We start from the raw sequence: 20353 nt of genomic DNA on the forward strand, positions 1-20353 counted from the left end.
CAGAGAGGAAGAAATAAGGACAAAACAAAAACCATTTTTAATTCTTAATTGGTGTAACAGATAGTCTGTTTAAAATAATAATAGCAATAATGTATTTGATTATTTGATTATGCATGCTTTATATAGAAAGTATATTTATTATTATATATACTACATATATAGTTATGTATGCTTACATGTAAGTGAAATGAATGACAGAAAAGATACAAGGAATAGGAAGGAGGAAATCAGAATTATTTTATCATATCATAAAGTACTTGCACTACCTGTGAAGTGGTATAGTATTATTTGAAAGTAGACTCGGATTAGTTGCAAACATATATTGCAAACTTTAGGGCAACAACTAAAAGAAAGCTAAAAAAATATAACTAATATGATAAGAAAGGAAAGAAAATGGACTCCTATAAAATGCTCAGTTCAAACCAGAAAAGGCAGAAAAGGAGTGGAAGACAAAAATAGGAACAAAAAACAAGAGCAATAAATAGAAAACTGTAACATATGGCAGATACTGATCCAACTACATCAATAATCACTTGGAATGTTAATGATCTAGATGCATCAATTAAAAGAAAGAGATTGTCAGAGATAAGACCCAACTGTATGTTGTTTATAAAAAACCCACTTTAAATATAAAGACATATATAGATTAAAAGTAAATGGATAGAGACATATATACCATGCTAACACTAATCAAAAGAAAGCAGGAGTAGCTACTTCAATTTCATGCAGACCAGATTTCAGAGCAAGGAAAGTTATCAGGGATAAAAAGAGGTACTACATAATGACAAAGGCATCAACTCTCCAAGAAGACATAACAATCCTTAAATCCTTGATGTGTATGGACCTAAGAACAGAGCATCAAAATACGTGAGGCAAAAACTGATAGAACTGCAAGGAGAAATAGATAAATCCACTGTTATATTTGGAGACTTCAACACCCCTCTATCAGAAGTGGACAGAGCCAGCAGGCAGAAAATCCTAAGGACATAGTTGAACTCAACAGCATCACTAATAAATTGAATACAGTGAATATCTATAGACTATATCATCCAGGTAGAGCAGAATACACTTCCTTCTTAAGCTCATATGCAACATTCACCAAGATAGACCACCTTCTAGACCATAAAACATACTTTAACAAATTGGGAAGAATAGAAATCATACAATGTCTGCTCTTAAACCACAATGTAATTACCTTAACAAATTTAAAAGAATAGAAATCATACAATGTCTGTTCTCAAAGCACAATTACCTTAACAAATTTACAAGAATAGAAATTATACAATGTCTGCTGTCAGACTACAATGGAATTAAACTAGAAATCAATAACAGAAAGATAGCTGGAAAATGCCAAACTATTTGGAGATTAAACAGTACACTTCCATATAACACATGGGTCAATAAAAGAAATATCAAAGCATATTTAAAAATATTTTGAATTAAATGAAAATGAAAACATGGCTTTTCAAAACTGTGAGATGCAACAAAAGCAGTGTTTAGAAGGAAATGACAGCATTGAAAGCATATATTAGAAAAGAAGAAGGATCTAAAATCATGCATCTAAGCTTCCACCTTATTTAACTAGGAAAAGAAGGCAAATTAAATCCAAAATCAGCTGAAGAAAAAGTAATAAAAATTAAAGCAGAAATCAATGAAATTGAAAATGGGAAATCAATACAGAAAATCAATGAAACCAAAAGCTGATTCTTTGAGAATGTAAATAAATCGATAAGCCTCTAGCCAGGCTAACTTAAGAAAAAGAGAGTGGGGACACAAATCGCTAATATCAGAAATGAAAGAGAGGACATCACTATAGATCCCATGGACATTCAAAGAATAATCAATGAATACTATGAATAACTCTATGCCCAAAAATTTGACAACCTAGGTGAAATGGACCAATTCCTTGAAAGACATAATCTTTCAAAACTCACAAGAAAAGAAATAGACAATGTGAATAGGCCTATATCTATTAAAGATATTGATTCAATAATTAACAACATTCCAAAACAAAAAGCACCAGGCCCAGATTGGTTCACTGGTAAATTCTACCAAACATTTAAGGGGTAAAGTATCCCAATTCTCTACAATCTCTTTCAGAAGATAGAAGCAGAGTGACTACTTCCTAACTTATTCTATGAAGCCAGCATTACTGTAATCCTAAAACCAGACAAAGAAATTACAAGAAAACTACAAAACAATATCTCTCATGAACCATAGATGCAAAAATCCTCAACAAAATATTAGCAAATTGAATCCAACAATCTAGAAAAAGAATCATAGGCCACAACCAAGTGAGATATATCCTAGGTATGGAAAGCTGGTTCAACATTTGAAAATCAGTTAATGCAATCCATCACATCAAAAGCCTATAGAAGAAAAAAATCACAAGATTATTTACATATGTGCAGAAAAAGCATTTGACAAAATCCAAAACCCATTCATGATAAAAACTCTCAGTAAACTGAGATTAGAGAGGAACATCTTCAACTCGATAAAGAATATCTACAAAAAACCTGCAGATAATATTATTCTTAATGGTGATAAATTGACAATTTTCCCACTAAGATCAGGAACAAGACAAGGATGTCCCCTCTCACCATTGCTTTTCAACATTGTACTGGAAGTCCTCGTGGATGCAATAAAACAAGAAAAGGAAATAAAGGTAAACAAACTGAAAAAGAAGCAATAAAACTGTTTGAAGATGACATCATCGTTTATGTAGAAAATTCGAAAGAATCAACAAAATAATTTCTGAAACTAATAAGTGATTATATCAAGGATGCAGGATATTAAGTTAATATACACAAGTTATTTATTTTCCTATATACCAGCAATGAGCAAGTGGAATTTGAAATTTAAAACACAATACTGTCTATATGAGCACCCCCATAAATAAAATACTTAGATATGTCTAAAAATATGTATGTAAGATCTGCATGACAAAAACTACAAAACTCCTATGAAAGAAATCAAAGAAAAACTAAATAAATAGAGATAAATGTGCATGAATAGGAAGACTTGATATTGTCAACACTTCAGTTCTTCCCAAGTTGATCTATAGATTCAATGCAATTCAAACCAAAATCCTAGCAAGTTATTTTGTGGATGTTGGTAAACTCATGCCAACATTTATATACAGAGGCAAAAGACCCAAAAGAACCCACATGATATTGAAAGACCAGGACAAAGTTGGAAGACTGACTCTACCCCACTTCAAAACTTACTAAAAAGCTACAGTAATCAGGACAGTGAGGTGTTGGTGAAAGAATAGACAAATAGGAAGAACATAGAACCCAGAAATAGACCCACATAAATATAGTCAACCTATCTTTGACAAAGGAGCAAAGGAGTACAATGGAGAAAACATAGTTTTTCAACAAATGGTGCTGGAACGACTGAACATTCATATACAAAAAAAGTAATAAATCTAGACACAGATCTCACATCCTCCACGAAAATTAATTCAAGATATATCACAGACCTCAATGTATAAACCAAACTATGTAAACCATATATAGAGAGACCAAACCTATATTTGGACCAAACTATAAAACTCCTAGAAGATGACATAGGAGAAAAAAATAGATGACTTTGGTTTGGTGATGACCTTTTTGGATACAACATCAAAGGCATGATATACAAAATAAAGAATTGGTGAGTTGGACTTAATTAAAATTAAAAACGTCTGCTCTGCAAAAGCACTGTCAAGAGAATGAAAAGACAAGCCACAGACTGAGAGAAAATATTTGCAAAAGACATATCTGATAAAGAACCATTATCCAAAATATAAAGAACTCTTAAAACTCAACAATAAGAAAACAATATGATTTAAAATGGGCCAAAGACGTTAACAGACATCTCACCAGGGAAGATATGCAAATGGAAAATAAGTATATGAAAAGATGCTCCACATCATATATCATCAGGAAAATGAAAATTAAAACAACGAGATATCACTAAATATCTACTAGAATGGCCAAAATCCAGAACACTGACAGCATGAAATGCTGGTGAGGATGTGGAGCAACAGGAACTCTCATTCATTGCTGGTGGGAACACAAAATGATATAGCTGCTTTGGAAGCCAGTTTAGAAGTTTCTTACAAAACTAAACATAGTCTTTACCATAAAATCCAGCAATCACATTCCATGGTATTTACCGAAAGGAGTTGAAAACTTATGTCCACACAAAAACCTACACACGGATGTTCATAGCAGCTTTATTCGTAATCGCCAAAACTTAGAAGCAACCAAGCTGTCCTTCAGTAGGTGAATGGATAAATAGCCTGTGGTATATCCAACCAACGGAATACTATTCAGGGCTGAAAAGAAATGAGCTATCAAAGCTTGAAAAGACAAGGAAGAAACTTAAATGCCTATTACTCAGTAAAAGAAGCAATCTGAAAAAGCTACATACTGTATGATTCCAACTACACGACATTCTGAAAAGGACAAAAATATAAAGACAGTAAAAAGATCAGTGGTTGCCAGGGGCTAGGGAGGGATGAATAGCCAGAGCACAGAGCACTTTTAGAGAAGTGAAACTGTTTTGTATGCCACTATAATGGTAGATACGTTTCATTATACATTTCTCCAAACCCAAAGAATGCACAACACCAAGAGAGAACCCTAATGTAAACTATAAACTCTGGGTGATAATGATGTGTCAGTGTAGGTTAATCAGTTGTAACAAATGTACCACTCTGGTAGGGGATGTTGATAATGAGGTAGGCTATGCATCCGTAGGGACAGCAGGTATATGGGAAATCTCTGTACCTTCCTCTCAATTTTGCTATGAATCTAAATCTGCTCTAAAAATAAAGTCTATTAAAATTTTAAAAAAACACCTTTTTTACAGAGTGGGAGAAAATATTGGCAAATCATATATCTGATAAGAGTTCAATATACAAACAACTCCCACAACTCAACAACAAAAAGACAATCAACCTAATTTTTAAAGTGGGCAAAGTATTTGAATAGATATTTCCCCAAAGAAGATGTACAAATGACTGGGAGAAGGGGGAAAGAGGGAGTTTTTGCTTAATGAATACAGAGTTTCTGTTTGGGGTGATGAAAAAGTTTTGGAAATAATGATTACAGTTGTACAACATTGTGAATATAATTAATGCCACTGAATTGCATACTCAAAAATCGTTAAAAAGGCAAACTTTATTTTATATATATTTCACCACAATAAAAAAAAATCTAAGGGGGACTGGTCTGGTGGCATAGTGGTTGGGTTCATGTGCTCCACTTTGGCAGCCCGGGGTTAGCAGGTTCGGATGCCAGGCATGGACCTACACACTGCTCATTAAGCCATGCTGTGGTGGTGTCCCATGTGCAAAATAGAGGAGGATTGGCACAGATGGTGGCTCAGCAACAATCTTCCTCCAGCAAAAGGAGAAAGATTGGCAACAGATGCTAACTCAGGGCCAATCTTCCTCACCCCCACCCCCCCAAAAAAGGAGGAATCTAAGGAAATTGCAAAAAGGATAAACCCAAAGAAATCTATAGCAAGACATACCATAGTCAAATTCTGAAAACTAAAGACTAAGAAATAATTTTGAGAGCATCCAGAGAATAATGACACATTGCCTACAGGCAGAAAAACAATTCAAATGATAGCATGTATCTCTTCAAAAACCAGAGCATTGAGAAAGAAGTGGCACAACATTTTTCAAGTGCTGAAAGATATCCGGTGAAAATATCCTTCAGGAATAAAGAGAAAATCACAGCATTTTCAGATGAAGGAAAACTAAGGATTTGTCACCAGCACATCTATTCTAAAAATAATGGCTAAAGAAGTTCTCTATATACAAAAGAAATTATAAGAAAGGAATCTTGGAACACCAGGAAGGAAGAAAGAACACAGTAAGCAAAAGTATGGTATTACTCAGATTGATATTTTGATATTGAACCAACTTTACATTCCTGGCATAAACTCCATTTGGTCATAGTGTCTGATTTTTTTAGATATTGCTAATTTCTATTCGCTAATATTTTGTTAAGGATGTTTGCATGAAGGATATTTGTCTGCAGCTTTCTTTTTTGTACTGTCTTTGCCTAGTTTGGGTATCAAGGTAATACTACCTTTATAAAATGAATTGAGAAGTATTCCTTCCTGTTGTATTTCTGGAAGAGTTTCTTTAGAATGGTTTCATTCTTGATGATGGTAACTTGTGTCTTGGGCAAGGTTAGAAGATATAGATAAACATACAAAAATCATTTCTATTTCTGTATACTGGCAATGAACATGTAGACACCAAAATTAAAAACACAATACCATTTACAATAACAATAAAAGATCTAACAAAACATGAACAGAATTTTTATGGTGAGAACTGAAAAATGCTAATCAATGAAATCATAAAAGATCTAAATAAATGGAGAGAGATACTGTGTTCATGAGTTGGAAGACAACATAGTAAAGATGTCAGTTTTTCCCAAATTGCTATACAAAGTTTAACGAATTTTCTACCAAAATCCCAAAAAATATTTTGTAGATATGGACAAGATTATTATAAAATTTATGTGAAAAAGAAAAGGAACTAGAATAGCTAAAACCAATTTTGAATAAGAATAAAGTGGGAGAAATCATTCTACCTGATTCTAAGACTTAGTATATAATGACAGTAATCAAGACTGTGTAGTATTGGTAGAGAAGTCAACAGATAAACCAATGAAACAGAATACAAGACCCAGATACAGACCCACATAAATACGCCCAACTTATTTTTGACAAAGGTGCAAAAGTAATTCAATGAAGGAAAGAAAGGCTTTTCAACAACTAGTACTGGATCAATTTCACACCCATCAACAAAATCCAAAAGAAAACAAAGAACCCGGACCAAGGTCTGAGTCTCATGCATTCTATGAAAATTAACTCAAAATAGATCATAGACTTAAACATAAAATATAAAACTGTACAGTTTTTAGAAAATAACATACAAACATCTTCAGAATCTAGGACAAAGCAAAGAGTTCTTAGACTTGACACCAAAAACACAATACATGAAAGGAAAAATTGATACATTGGAATTTATTAAAATTTTTTAATTATGTTCTGCAAAAGTTGTTAAAAGGATGAAAAGACAAGCTATAGACTAGGAGAAAATATGCGCAAATCAATATCCAATGAAGAACTAGTATGTAGAGTATTTAAGAAACTCTCAACAGTTAAAAAAAAAAAGAGAGAGAGAGAGAATGCAATTAGATAACAGACAAAAAACATAGACATTTCATTAAAGCAGATATATAGATGACCAATAAGTACATGAAAAGTTGTTCAACATCATTAGTCATCAGAGAAATGTATATTAAAATCACAATGAGATTATTACACATTTATTAGAATGTCTAAAATCAAAAATAATGACAACACTGAAGGCCGGTGAGGATATGGAAAAACTGAATCACTCATGCAATGCTGACGGGAATGTAAAAGGGTACATCAACTCTGGAAAACAGTTTGGCACCTCCTTAAAAAGTTAAACATTCAACTACCATGCATCCCAGAAATTGCACCCCTGGGCATTTATCCCAGAGAAATGAAAACTTATGTCCACACAAAAACCTATATGATGTTTATAGCAGCTTTATTTGTGATATGTCAAACTAGAAGCTACCCAGATGTCTTTGAATGGGTGAAAGGCTGAACAAACCCAAATGGTACATCCACACCGTGGAATGCTAGTCAACAGCGAAAACGAACCGACTACTGATACGTACATCAACCTGGACGAATCCTCAGAGAATTATGCTAATGAAAAAGGCATCCCAAAAGGTTGCATGCTAAATGATTTTGTTTACATAATGTTCATGAAATGACAAAATTATAAAAACGGAGAGCAAATTAGTGGTTGTCAGGATCAAGGAGGAAGTAGGGACAAGAAAAAAGTGGGATCCTGTGGTGCTGGCAATGTTCTGTATCCTGACTGAATCAGTGTCAATATCCTGGTTGTGACATTGTCCTGTAGTTTTGGAAGATTTCGCCATTGAGGAAAACTGTGTAAACGGTACAGTAGATCTCTGTATTACTTCTTACAAGCACATTCTTACATTTATTCCTAAATTAAAAAGTTATTTTTTTAGAAAAGCGTATGGACAGCATGGGCTTGAGACCCGAATTCTTTAACTTTTATCCATTGACCTTAGGCAAGTCACTTCACCTTCCTGGGCTCCCGTTTACACACTTGTGGAGCAGAATGGCAAAAGCTAGCCTCAGGTTCACTAGATCTTGATGTTACACATAAATATAGAAAGTGAAAGTTGGATGAAGGAAGTGTGCCCACCGTGGTTATAAATATTACCAGCCTTGCCTACTTTACAGGGCTGTTTTGAAAATCATACGAGATAGAATATGTGGACACTACAAAGCATCATACCAATATTCATTATTGTTACGTTCTTTTTAGGCAAAAAAATGGGGAAGGCATTCTGGACACATCCTGAAGGGCATAAAAGTCAATCAAATAATTGGGTTAAACTGCGTTGCATTATCCTGTGGGAACAATAACACCTGCTACAGCTTTACTGCCCCTTGTCTCTGCCCTTGTACCTCCTGCTACTGCTACTCCCACCTCCAGCTTCCTGAGGCTGGGCAGAGACGCTGTAGACCAAGGCTGCAAGGTCTGGGAGTCTTCCACATCCACACAGTAGGGAGCGGGCCCGGTGCTGTACACGACAACCAGCAATCTCCCAAAAGCTTGTGTCAGCACCCACTCTTAAGATACCATCCACTTCACTTTGTTCAAGAAAAAATCAAAATAATATTTTATGTATTGGGATGAGAGAGGTGGGAATAATGGAGTCAGAACTAGGAATCTCAAGTCATTCAATGACCACCAGCAACCCATGTGATGAGCCCTGGGACATCCAAGAAAGCATTCTATTCAAGGTAGACCACAAAGCCAGAAAGAAAGGGAGAGAGAGAAATAAAGGGAGAAAGGAAAAGGCAAAGGTAACTTAGCACCGCAGTCTGGGAGAATTACAGGCTCCATCTGGGACCTGGCATGCGGGGAAAAGGACAAAAGGATAGTCCAACTCCACCAGACAAGAAGTTACTCTGCCATCTGTCATAAAAACACGGTCGTCACCGCGTAGAGGTACATTTATAACCCCTTAATTTCAGAGAAAGCTGCAGCAGAAGACAGCAAGTCCACTCTGTCAAAGAGAGGGAGAATGGAGGGTTTTGTTTCATTTTCTCGAGGGCGCCTGAAGTAAAAGGAGGAAGAGAAAAGAGGCCTGGGGACGCTGAAGAGACAGAAATGACAGAAAAGACCACTGACCTCCACTGAAGAAGAAGTGATGTTTTCCTGAGCCCGGGGCCCTAATACCTCTAGACAATGAAGGGCAGGGCTTCATGCAACAAGAAAAGAACTGGGACAAGCTGGTAGATAATTGGGCGCAAAGCAAATCCCTTTACCTCAATTGGTTGTGGACATTAATTATTCAAATAATTTCCACAGTTCCTCACTTACTAGCACAAGTAATGATGTGGCCAATCTTGCAGGTTTTCAGAACTTTTAGAATTTTGTAGAAGCACCTTACAAAAAGGAAATATAATAGTTTTTTCTAAGGAAAAGTTAGGATTTGTCAGCAAATGGCATTATTTAGCAAATGGCCCATTCCAGGATACAAGAGAGTATTCCAAACATCTTGAAAAGAGACAACACAATTCACAAAAAAAAACAAATTTACTTCCAAGCGGAAGATTGTTGTTTCTCGTTTTCCCCAACTTTATTGAGATATAATTGAAATATAACATTGTATAAGTTTAAGGTGTACGATGTGATGATTTGGCATACTTATCTGTTGTGAAATGATGACCACAATAGAGTTAGTTAACACATCCATCATCTCACATAACTATCATTTCTTTTTTGTGGTGAGGACATTTCAGATCTATTCTCTTAGCAAATTTCAAGTATATAATACAGTCTTGTTAACTATAGTCACCATGCTGTACATTAGATCTCCAAAACTTACTTATAACTGGAAGTTTGTATCCTTTGACCAACATCTCCCCATTCGCCCCACTCCCGGTCCCTGGCAACCACCATTCTACTCTCTATTTCTATGAGTTTGGCTTTTTTGCATGGAAAATTGTTCTTAACTAAGTTTAATTCCATTCCAATTCACATACTGTTAGCACTACCCTAGAAGTATAAAAGAGAGGAAAAAACAATATCTAAAACTGTGTCTAAATGCAACAAGTTTATAATCAAGAACAAACCAAAGAGCCCTATATATAGTGTATAGATAATAACTAACCTATAGATTTCAATTTATTAAAGATGGCTCAGAGATTACATATACATATTTCCACAGAATATTTGAAAATGGGATTTTACACTTGGTTTCAAATCTATTCATTCAATAAATTTACCTGAAACCCTGCAATAGGGTCAGCAGTGTGCTGGGCACAGAGTTGCAAAGATGACTATGACACACAATCAAATATGGGCGAGAGATGGGTACTTATAACTACAAAACAGTGACCTCTTTTGGGATGATGGTAAGAACAAGACAGAGTTACTGAAAAAAGGGGATGATTAAATTGTCTGGCTGATGGAGAAGGTGCAATGGAAAGAGGGAATGGTGGCGGAAGCACGGGGTGGGGGAGGCAGTCAGAAAGAGTCAATGGTCACTGTTTAGTCATGACATAAAACTGGATTAAAATGAGAGGAGGAATTGTACAGGCTGGAGCAAGGTGAGTGATTGGTTCTTGCTGAACAAATTCCTAAATAATGATTATCCTTATTTCCCTAGTATTCCCTGGCTGTACTTGATTTATTTCCCAAAACATAGGAGCAGCATTAGACTGGCTTCTTCCCTGGGACTTGCTTTACTGAGCCTGATGATACTTGTGGATGAATTTTTCACTGCAATTTTCCCCCTCTAACTTTTCCCAACATAGTATTTATCTGAGAGTAATTGCAAGAAAAGATGTAACCATCTTGACTCAGGCCATGATACTCCTGATTTCCTGGTCTTTTATCTCTTTCCTAAACTTTGGTACTGACCACAAATACCAGTGACTCTGAAGCAACATATACAGAGATGGTTGTTGGACATGCTCTTCCTGAAAGATCTAAACTCTGCTTCCTATTTCTGGCCTGAAATGTGATTCTAGCTCTGTTTACTTCCTCTGTGGTACTTCCCAAGACAACTGCGACAGGATACCAAAGTTTGATTTTCGAGCAAACTGCATCCGACCATCTACAAGGGGGATTTCATATTAGCAACAAGGGGAATCTTTCCATAGCTGGAAGCCCATTTAGTTAGAGTGAGGCAAGGGTAAAATCAGAGCCACTGGTTGAAAGTCCCACGCCTTCCATTGTCTCCTGTATTCACAGTTTCTGTTATGCACTTGGATACATGCCTGTGCACAGATGAACAATTGTATTCTGCATTTTGCTTTCTGCTTTGTTTGTGGAGACCTGGAGAGATTTGCGGACACTGGGATAAATTATGTGAGGTGATGTGACTATTCTTTACCGTTCCGGCTGATGAGAGCTGGAAGCCTATGGACATGTAGAGAAATTATATTCAGAAAATGAGCAGTGGTGGTGGATCATGTGATGAACTCTGGGAACAGAAATAAATTATGGTCGGAGACAGCTTGGACATTCGTTATTACTGATGGAGCTGGGCCCTCATTTGGATTGGGATAGTGTTGTGATGTGTGTACCTCAGGCAGAAAATTCCTCACCCCTTTGTTACAAAATGAACTCAGGAGCCGAAGGTAAGGTACGAGCCACTGATCATCCTAAATTTGAGAGAAGCTATTTTCCTTGCTTTTGTTTCCATATGTACGATACATTGGAGAAGGGTCCTGAAAATTAACCCCTTCATCAATACATTAAGCCATAGGAAACTCTGCTTCAGACTGGGGTACATGAACTTGAAAGTCCTTCTTCTAAATTCACAAAGCCAGTTAGACATAAAATTTCTCAAGGGAAATTTGAAGGGCTTTTATTTTAAGGAACATAATAGGAACAATGGATCTTATTTTTCACTGGATAAAGCCAATAAAAATGGAGCATTTCATTTGGGGCCACTGTAGATGCATAATGAGCCAATTAGAAGATGCCCTGTCTTGATTACATGATGAAAGCCTGGGTAATCCTCTGGTGTTGACTTGTCATGAATTGTGGCTTCCATCTTAGAATAAGCTACTTAAAATAACAAAAACGGAAAGTTTACGTTTGCTGGCAAAGAACAGCACCCCTTTTTCCTTCCTTTCCTGATAACAACTGTCTCAGGGCATAGCATATTTTATTACCATCAAAATTTGGATCTCATTTCTGGCCTCATGCCAATTAGGCCTGGTTACGTCCCAGTGCATTTGGGGGAATGTGTCAAGTGGCAGGTGTAATCACTTGCACCTTTATGCATCTGAGTTTTGGTGGGGAGGGATCCCCAGTGTCAACCCTCCGGATCCTTGGCCCAGGGCTGCAGCATGGCGGGATGTGACCTAGCTCTGGATGTGCATCTCATCTTTATGTTAGGAGATTCCAAAAAGCTAATTCTGGTTCAAGAACTCGGCTTTAGGGAACCAGTTGATTTTGTTTTCTGCTGTTCTGCCAAAGCTGCCATCCTGAGTCTCCCATGATATTTTAAAGCAGTGCATATTGGTCAACAGAAGGACCACTGTCAGCACCCAACTGCTGTCCCTAGTCGAGAAAACAGGACGCTTTCTGACTGCGGAGTCTGTGCAGCTTGGGAAGCTGGCCTGACTGCTTCTACTAGAGACCTCAGCTCTTCCAACTCAAAAGTGTACCTTGGGAGTCAAAAAGAACACTAACTATGCAAATCCTCTGCTAGGGCTGAGTAAGTGACAGCCCTCACAAAGAAAAAGATGATATGGGCCTTGTACAGAAAACCTCACTCTGAGCTGGCCTGCTGACCCAGGCATATCGGGGTGTGTCTTCTCTAGAAGCATCTCCCCCTGGCTTATCTGGGAGCACGGAGGACCTGGGATGCCTGGGGCTGGCTTATTAGTCAGCTCTACTGTGACTTCATGGAGATCACTGGTAACTGATACTCAAGTGTCCAGGTGGTACCCACAGGGACTTTGGCCTCTGTAGCCAAGGACTCAACTGATTGGTAGGATTCACTACCTAAGCTTATGTCAACGGGCTTAGGGAGCTGCTAAAATGACAGGGAACATGCACAACAGAGTAGGGAAGAGCTCTAGGGCCAGGTGCACAGGATTGGGTTCTGACTACAGCATTGACCATCTGGGTAACCTAATATCTGGGTAAAATAATATCTGGTCCTAAACAAGCTCCAAATATTGCTAGTGGCATTATTATTAGGAAAGTACTAATAGGAAACAAACTGTTTTTGCTTGGCCATATCTTTGCCAACAAGCATGTAATCTACTAAACTGGGGGAAGCAGGAGCTCAAAGGAACCAAACAAAGCACATAAAATATGACCTTTGAAGAATTACTACTCTGTCCTAGGCTTCCCAAACCTTCCCCTTACTCTCTTTCCAAAAACCTAAAGATTAGGGTCCTCTCAAGACCTGCCATGAGCCACCCAGGACACCACAAGCGTTGCTCTTCTCCAGTACTGACTTCGAGGTAGAAAGTGGTCTCTTCCCACCTCCTTCTAAAACATGGTGCAAAGTAAGCTTTGTGCCCTTTCCTTTAATCAGTTCTTCTGCTGTCTCCATAGGAAAGCAGTCATTGAATCATAAATTATAAACCTGGGGAATGGTACTCAAAGACCAAACATCTCCAATCCTGTTCTCTTTTCTCAAGACATTACCCTCAGTCTCCTGTCTTTTTATAGGTCCTCTAGGGCCTTTGCTACTGAAACTGTGGTCCATAGACCAGGAACACCAGCATCATCCGAGAGCTTGTTAAAATTTCAGAAGCTCAAACATTCTGAACAAAAATCTTCATTTTAATAATATCCTGCAGAGATCTGTATGCACATTAAAATTCAAGGAGCACTGTTATAGGTCCCCTTCTCTCGCAGAGTGAAGACAGGATAACAGTGTTAAATATTGATAAAGATGATAATAATAAAACAAGAATGGCATTATTACTTCTACTAACAATAATGATGATAGGGTTTATTGAGAGTGTACTGCTTGAAAGGACCATGCTAAGGGCTTTCCATTCATTAGCTGCTTTAACTATGCCCATTCTAGTATCCCTCTGTCTCAATGAATTTCAGGATCTCTCATCCCGGGACAGCCCTCATTCCATGCTTCACATGGGAAGAGTTACCTTGGGGCGTAAACTCACAGGAAGTCCAGGACTCAGAGAAACCAGAAGCCTAGCAGGGCACAATGTCCACACAAACAGTAATGAGGACTGCTGCTGGAGCTGCCACAGTGGGCCAGACAGTCAGCCAAAAGGAGAGTCACAGAAATCATAATCGAGGGACCAGGGCAGGAAGGAGAATAGAGGAGGCTAGGCACCGGGAACTAGGAAAGGACTGCTGGCGAGGCAACCTGGTCCAGGTCCACTGCCATTACCATCCCTCACCCTCCTGAGTCCATCCAGAGAGAGCTCAGCCTTTGACCTGCAGGTAAAGGTAATAACATCTAGAAACACACGCACACACCGACCTCATTGAAAGTGTGTAGGCAGAGCTGAGGGAGAGCAGGAAACAAACAGCTCACTGTGGCTGCAATGGGACTAGAATCCAGGTCTTTGAACTGCAAGTCCACGCCTCTCCACTCCACTCTGACACCTTCTTATCTGTGTTTATACATTCAGCTGCCCCTCAACTTATAAGGACAAAAACTCCAGAATTGGCAGGATGCTGCAGGAGATTGTGGTTTGGCAAATGGCTGGGCCACAAACAAATGAAGCCAAGCTTGTGTGTTCAAGCCCCATATGGGTCACGTCCCATGTGGTGTCCATGGCCACAGACACACGCCCTAGAGCTGATTCACTGTCCTGCAACCAAGTTGCAATTCTTCCCACTCAAAAAGAATTGAGTGGGAAAGTGGCCACTCACGAGCACAAATGCTCCCTAATGCTGCATAGGTCCTGCTCCTGAGAGTCAGTAGTATTGACCTCATGCATGAAAGGCCACAGAACTAAACCATGCTCTCCCTGAAGTCAGAGAATAAATATTCTTCAATCTAAGCAGGACCCAGTACAGCGACTAAACACGTCATGGGAAAGGAGTGCCCGATCATTAAAGAAGAGAAAGAGTCATTTCTAGACTAAGCTGGTGAAAGGGTTAACTTTGCAATTCCTCAACCTAAGTCTCTTTTCACTCAGGCTTGTCCCACTGTTCAAATAAAGAAAAATGAAGGCCAAATAGATAGGACATTATCTCTCCCTTCTAGATCTTGGAAGCTTTTTTCCTATTGCTGTTTCAGCTCTAGTCCAACTGACATGAGTATGTTGTTTATGTGTCTTAACCCCTCCTGTACTGTAAGCTCCTCACAGGGAGGGACAAGCTGGCTCCTCCTTATAGCTCACCATGCACTGGACGATGGTGAGAACAAAACAAGGACGCAGCAAGTAACTGTTTAACTGAAACTGACTTTGAATCCTGAGCCCTCTGACCAGCTTGAACCTAGAGGGCAGCTATAATAAACTCCACTCTAGGCTACAAGTCTTCTCAAGATGTTGTCTTCCTAGATCACTGATCTCTGCTCGTGGATACAAATGGGTTTCAGCAGCTCCTAATATCAGAACTGATGCCGAGAGCCGAAGCCGACGCTCATTTGGGCTGTCAATTACTATCTCATATGCTTAACCTAAACAATGTATTGATCCTGATTGCCTGGAAATGCACTTGAAAAGGGCTAGGTGACATTTCCAAGGAGAGACAAGATACTTTCAAATCAATTAGAAGCATCAGAGGATTCTGTGCGTGGGGGAGGAACTCACCTCAGAGAAGCAGCCCCTGGAAATGTGAATTGAATCAAGCCCCCTCTTGTACACCAAATCCTCCAATAAACTTGGACATCTAAGAGATATAGTTGCTTGCCCCATCACATGTGCCACAGTTAAGGTGCCACGGCTTTTTGCACTAGACATATAAAACACAAAGTGGTTCTGATTGTCAGAAGGACAAATGCAGAGAATACTGACTGACTTAGAATGCCACACTAAGTACCTAAAATCTTAGGTTGGAACATGGTTGCTTTGACTTTATAAATAAAACATAATCCCTTCCATTTGCAAAGCACTCTCTACTTTTCAGATAATTTTAACCTCTCATTTAATCCCAACGGTACCCACCCTACCCGGTAAGAGAGAGTGGGTATCATAATTATGCTCAGACGCAAGATGAGGATATTGGAGTCTAAAGAGATATATTGATATAGTAGGTAGCATCTGACTTTCAACTAGAATCAGATTATGCCAGGGATCTTCCCATTAAACCTCACAGGCTTTAACCCTGAATTTAAAAAAAAAAAAAAACAAAGGCCTTAGGAAAGGCAAGATACTCCAGGGAATTTCAGTTCTGTGTATGAGGGTTTAAAGAAGCGACTGGGAGCGTTCATTCCTTGGATCTGCCTGTAGCTTAAACACCAGATTTACAGTCAGGCAGACAGAGTCCTGAGAAAGCGGGAGAGCTCCCAGGAGCATAGATTCCCAAAGACAAGTCAAACACTTGGGGACAGATTCCAGATTTACCAGCCTGAAGCTTACGCAATTTGGAAATTCCTCTTTTAGAAAAGAGTACAAAATGGCAAATTCAAAAGTAAGTGTAAAAGCGAATATTCGTTTAGAATGAGAAAACAAATCACAATAAATTACACATTTTAAAAAGTTTACAAACATCAAAAATTTTTTTAGTTTTTAAAATAATCTAATACTGTTATTAATTACCTGACACACCTCTACATTGTTTCTTTTTTCATATATTATTAAAGGTATAATCACCTCTTCATATATCAGTTGTAACGATTTCTGTAGAAAGAACAAAAAGATACTTCAGTCTTTTCTCTGCATTAGCAACGAGCATTCATTTTCTATTATTAATTTAGAGAAGTTGCTTTCCACTTCACAACTTCTAATTAGAAATGTTTATGTCGATCTTTAGGATTTCTGACAATTTGGGGAAAACTTCTGTCACGTTTCTTTTATATATGAGCTGTAAGATTTAAAAGAATTTTCCATAGGCTAGCTTTGAACTCTGCATATTTCACACCTTGTTTCTGCTCTCCTAACCACATACATCCAGGACCACATCTTCACATCATGACATGACTTCCAGCCCCACAACTTTGGAGGCTGGTGAGTTGGCACAGTAGGTGGCAGAAATATTCCCGGAAGGCATTCCTATACTGGGACAGCTGGTAATAACTTAACAATGAATGGAAATAACAGTGATCTATATTTACATATCCACTAAAACCAAAGTATATGTCTCACCTCAGCTTCTCCTTAGTTGGATTCCCAAAAGCCCATGGACATCCCAACACCGCCGTGCCCAAGCGGAAGTGAGACAGAGGGGAAGTTTGAATTGAAAGAGGCAGTGACCTTAACAAATTGTTAAAAAATGTCTACCCAAAATGTATAATCACGTGAATGAATGTGGGTCTCTCCCAGGGCCTTGGAAGTGGCCTGTACTAGTGAGGAACTCTGCAGATGTCCCATTTGCCCATTGGTGGGTTTGCCCATCAGTAAAATACGTTACCAATCATTCTTACTCTAAGAGGAAATAGGATGGACCTGGATTAGAGACAGATCCATGGGAACTAAACATGGGTTCTTGGATCCTGATCCAGAATGGCTGGCATCTGCCACACCCATTCTCAGCTCAAGATGCGGGATATCAATTGAATGCTGTGTGGGTACAGAAAGCACTTTGAGCTTCTTGGAGAAAGAACAAACAAACACAAGTCAAACAGAAAAAACATACAAAAGGATGGTTTTGTAGACTCCCTGGGGTCTGCTCAGAAACCTGCTTCATTCTGGCACTGAAAGTCTGGTCAATGAATCCCACCGCACCCTGGCATCCTGGCTTCCAGGTCCCTCCAGCGCCCAGGCCTTAATGCAGATCTGGATAATGGCTCTCTCCTCCCTCCAACCGGGCCAGGCAGGCTCATCTCGCTTACTCCAACAAATCTCCTCCAGCCCCAGGAACTGCTGCCACTCACTGCTTCTTTAAGGGTCTTAACAAAACTCTCCTAATCCTCCTGGCATGGGGTCCAGCAGCAGCAGGGCAGGTTTTATGGCGCGTGTAATCACAGGATTTTGTGCTCCAGCTTCCTTAGCATGACGTGCGCTCCCCCGCCCCGCACACTGCCCCGCTCACTGCAGTGTCGTCTGGAGCACTGCTCTCCCTCTGCTGCCCCCACCACTGCCTTTCTTCGAGGACTGAGTTTTGTGTTACGCTGTGCAGGGTGGGGAAGCGGGAGGGGAGGGGAAAGGGAACAGAAACAGGAAGGGAAGGCAGATGTAGAAAAAAGACAGAGGCAGAGAGACAGAAAAGAGAAGAAAAAGTTAGAGAAAACTATATCAAGTCCCTAAGGAAATCAGATGGAGATGTTCTTTCAACTCAGCCAAAGGAAAGAGCGAGCTTGTGTTTTTAAGCCCGCAGGCTGTTGGCAAGGAAAGTAAACCTCGTAACAGACCCTGAATTTGATGGCAGCAAAGAGGAACGGATGGAAAAGTGAGGACAGGTGAGTGGGGGGAGTTGGGGAGATGAGGGGATTTTCCCTCAAGGATCCTAGGAGAAGGGTCCTCGGAACGCAGAGCTTTGCTTTCCTCAGCAGTACTCGGCACTGACAGACATCAGTCATGGATTTTTCCACAAAGGTTGTGGATCAATGAATTACACCAGCGTTTACACTAATGTAGAGATTAAAAGGGTGTATTCTGGGCTTGGGGAGGTCACATGGGAACTTCATGGCATGTCTGACCCAATAGTTATTACTGTCACCATTATCACCATCAACACCACCACTTTCATCGTTATTGATCTTTTAGTTGGGGGAATCCTTCAAGAATAGGTTCCTGTACTTCCAACTTCCCTTCCCACCCTAAGTCTTCTGCATGAACAGACCCCAGGGCATAGCAGCAATAATATCTTGCCCACGTAGCTCTCTCCTCTCTCGGCTCTCCTCTTCAAAGTGCTTCCATGTATGCAACCGTGTGGATTCTGGAGTGAAGCCAAATATCATACAGTTGTGGGCAGGAAAAAGAAGAAGAAGACAAAGAGGGAAAGACCAAGGAAAAAGAAACAAAATTTAAACTCGGAATTGCCTGAAAAACAGAGCACTGTTTGTCTAGGTACTCAGAAACCATATGCAGATCACATGCAAATGAACCCATGGTCCTCTTAACTAATTTGATGCACCTGGATGTGGCTCTAAGGAAAAGCCTAATGCAGACACCTGCTGTGAACACTGAAGGAATAGGCCCCTTGGTGGTATTTCACCCCTTCTGTCTCTGCTACCAATTCTAACTAGGGGAAGTAATGAGCTGGTGCAAAACAATAACTAAGAGTCAAAAAAAAAAAAATAGTAACCATGGAATTTCATTCAAGCTGTCATGATTTTGTGCTGAAAAATTACCAGGAGGCATCGACCTACCCATCAAACCTCAAAATGCAAAACACACTACACATCCTATGACAAGGGACTTAGGGCAAACTAGTCAGAGGTACCAGTGTTTCCAGGCTCTATCTTTTGCGATGGGAGTGGGAGGGGCCCAGTTTCTGCTGCCTGGGATAGGAGAAGGGAGTGTCAGCCTTCATCTCCCAGTTAGCTCCCAGCAGTCAGCAGGGAGCCAGGGGAGACAGTTGGACCAAGCTGGCTTCTTGTTTGGAACTTTCTCTGATCTTAGACTGAGCGACAGGTCTGTGATGCTCGGCACTGCAATCAAAGAAAGCAAATTATGCTTCCTCCTTCATCTGTCTGCCCCGCGCTGGAGGGGCTGCTATCGGGGTCTGTTGCACTGACTTCCCAGCTGGGCTCTTTCCTTGAAGTCTCCCACCTACCTGGCTCCTGCAGAGAAGTTGGTCTATTAGGCATAGGACAATTCAGGGCAAGACACTCTCAAATTTCCCCAAGACTCAAGTGGGAACAGGGATGAGAAGGAGGAAAATATGTACAATAGGGGGGACAACTGATAGGTAGCTGAAAGAGCCCTTTGTAATATAATCCATTTACCCATACAGCAAACATGACTTCCTATATGTGTGGAATATGTAGGGATGGCACCATTTCCCAGAAGGCAAAATGGGGAAACATGTTTCAGTGTGCCCAGTCATGAGCGCACTATCCTCAAGTCCCCAGATGGCAGTCTTAAGGGGATCTAGCCTTAGAGGATTCATGGGCTTCACTTCTCTATTTCAATCTGTGTCAGAGTTCTGTCAAAGTAGCAGAACCACTAGGAGAGTTGATAGACAGAT

At 39.5% G+C, this 20353-nt stretch overlaps 1 long non-coding RNA gene across 1 annotated transcript in view; it reads right to left on the minus strand.

Moving 5' to 3' along the window:
* LOC139078901 (uncharacterized) overlaps window positions 1-17423 on the minus strand; it is a 134357-nt gene extending 116934 nt beyond the window's left edge. Inside the window, exons 1-2 of the long non-coding RNA XR_011532085.1 lie at window positions 17368-17423; window positions 16822-16902 (exon numbers count right to left, since the gene is read on the minus strand). This is a non-coding gene — a long non-coding RNA (uncharacterized lncRNA). The remainder of the gene's footprint in view (window positions 1-16821; window positions 16903-17367) is intronic.
* Window positions 17424-20353: the final 2930 nt, after the last annotated feature.

Source organism: Equus przewalskii, chromosome 23 (assembly GCF_037783145.1).
Source record: "Equus przewalskii isolate Varuska chromosome 23, EquPr2, whole genome shotgun sequence".
In the NCBI taxonomy this organism is placed as follows: domain Eukaryota; kingdom Metazoa; phylum Chordata; class Mammalia; order Perissodactyla; family Equidae; genus Equus; species Equus przewalskii.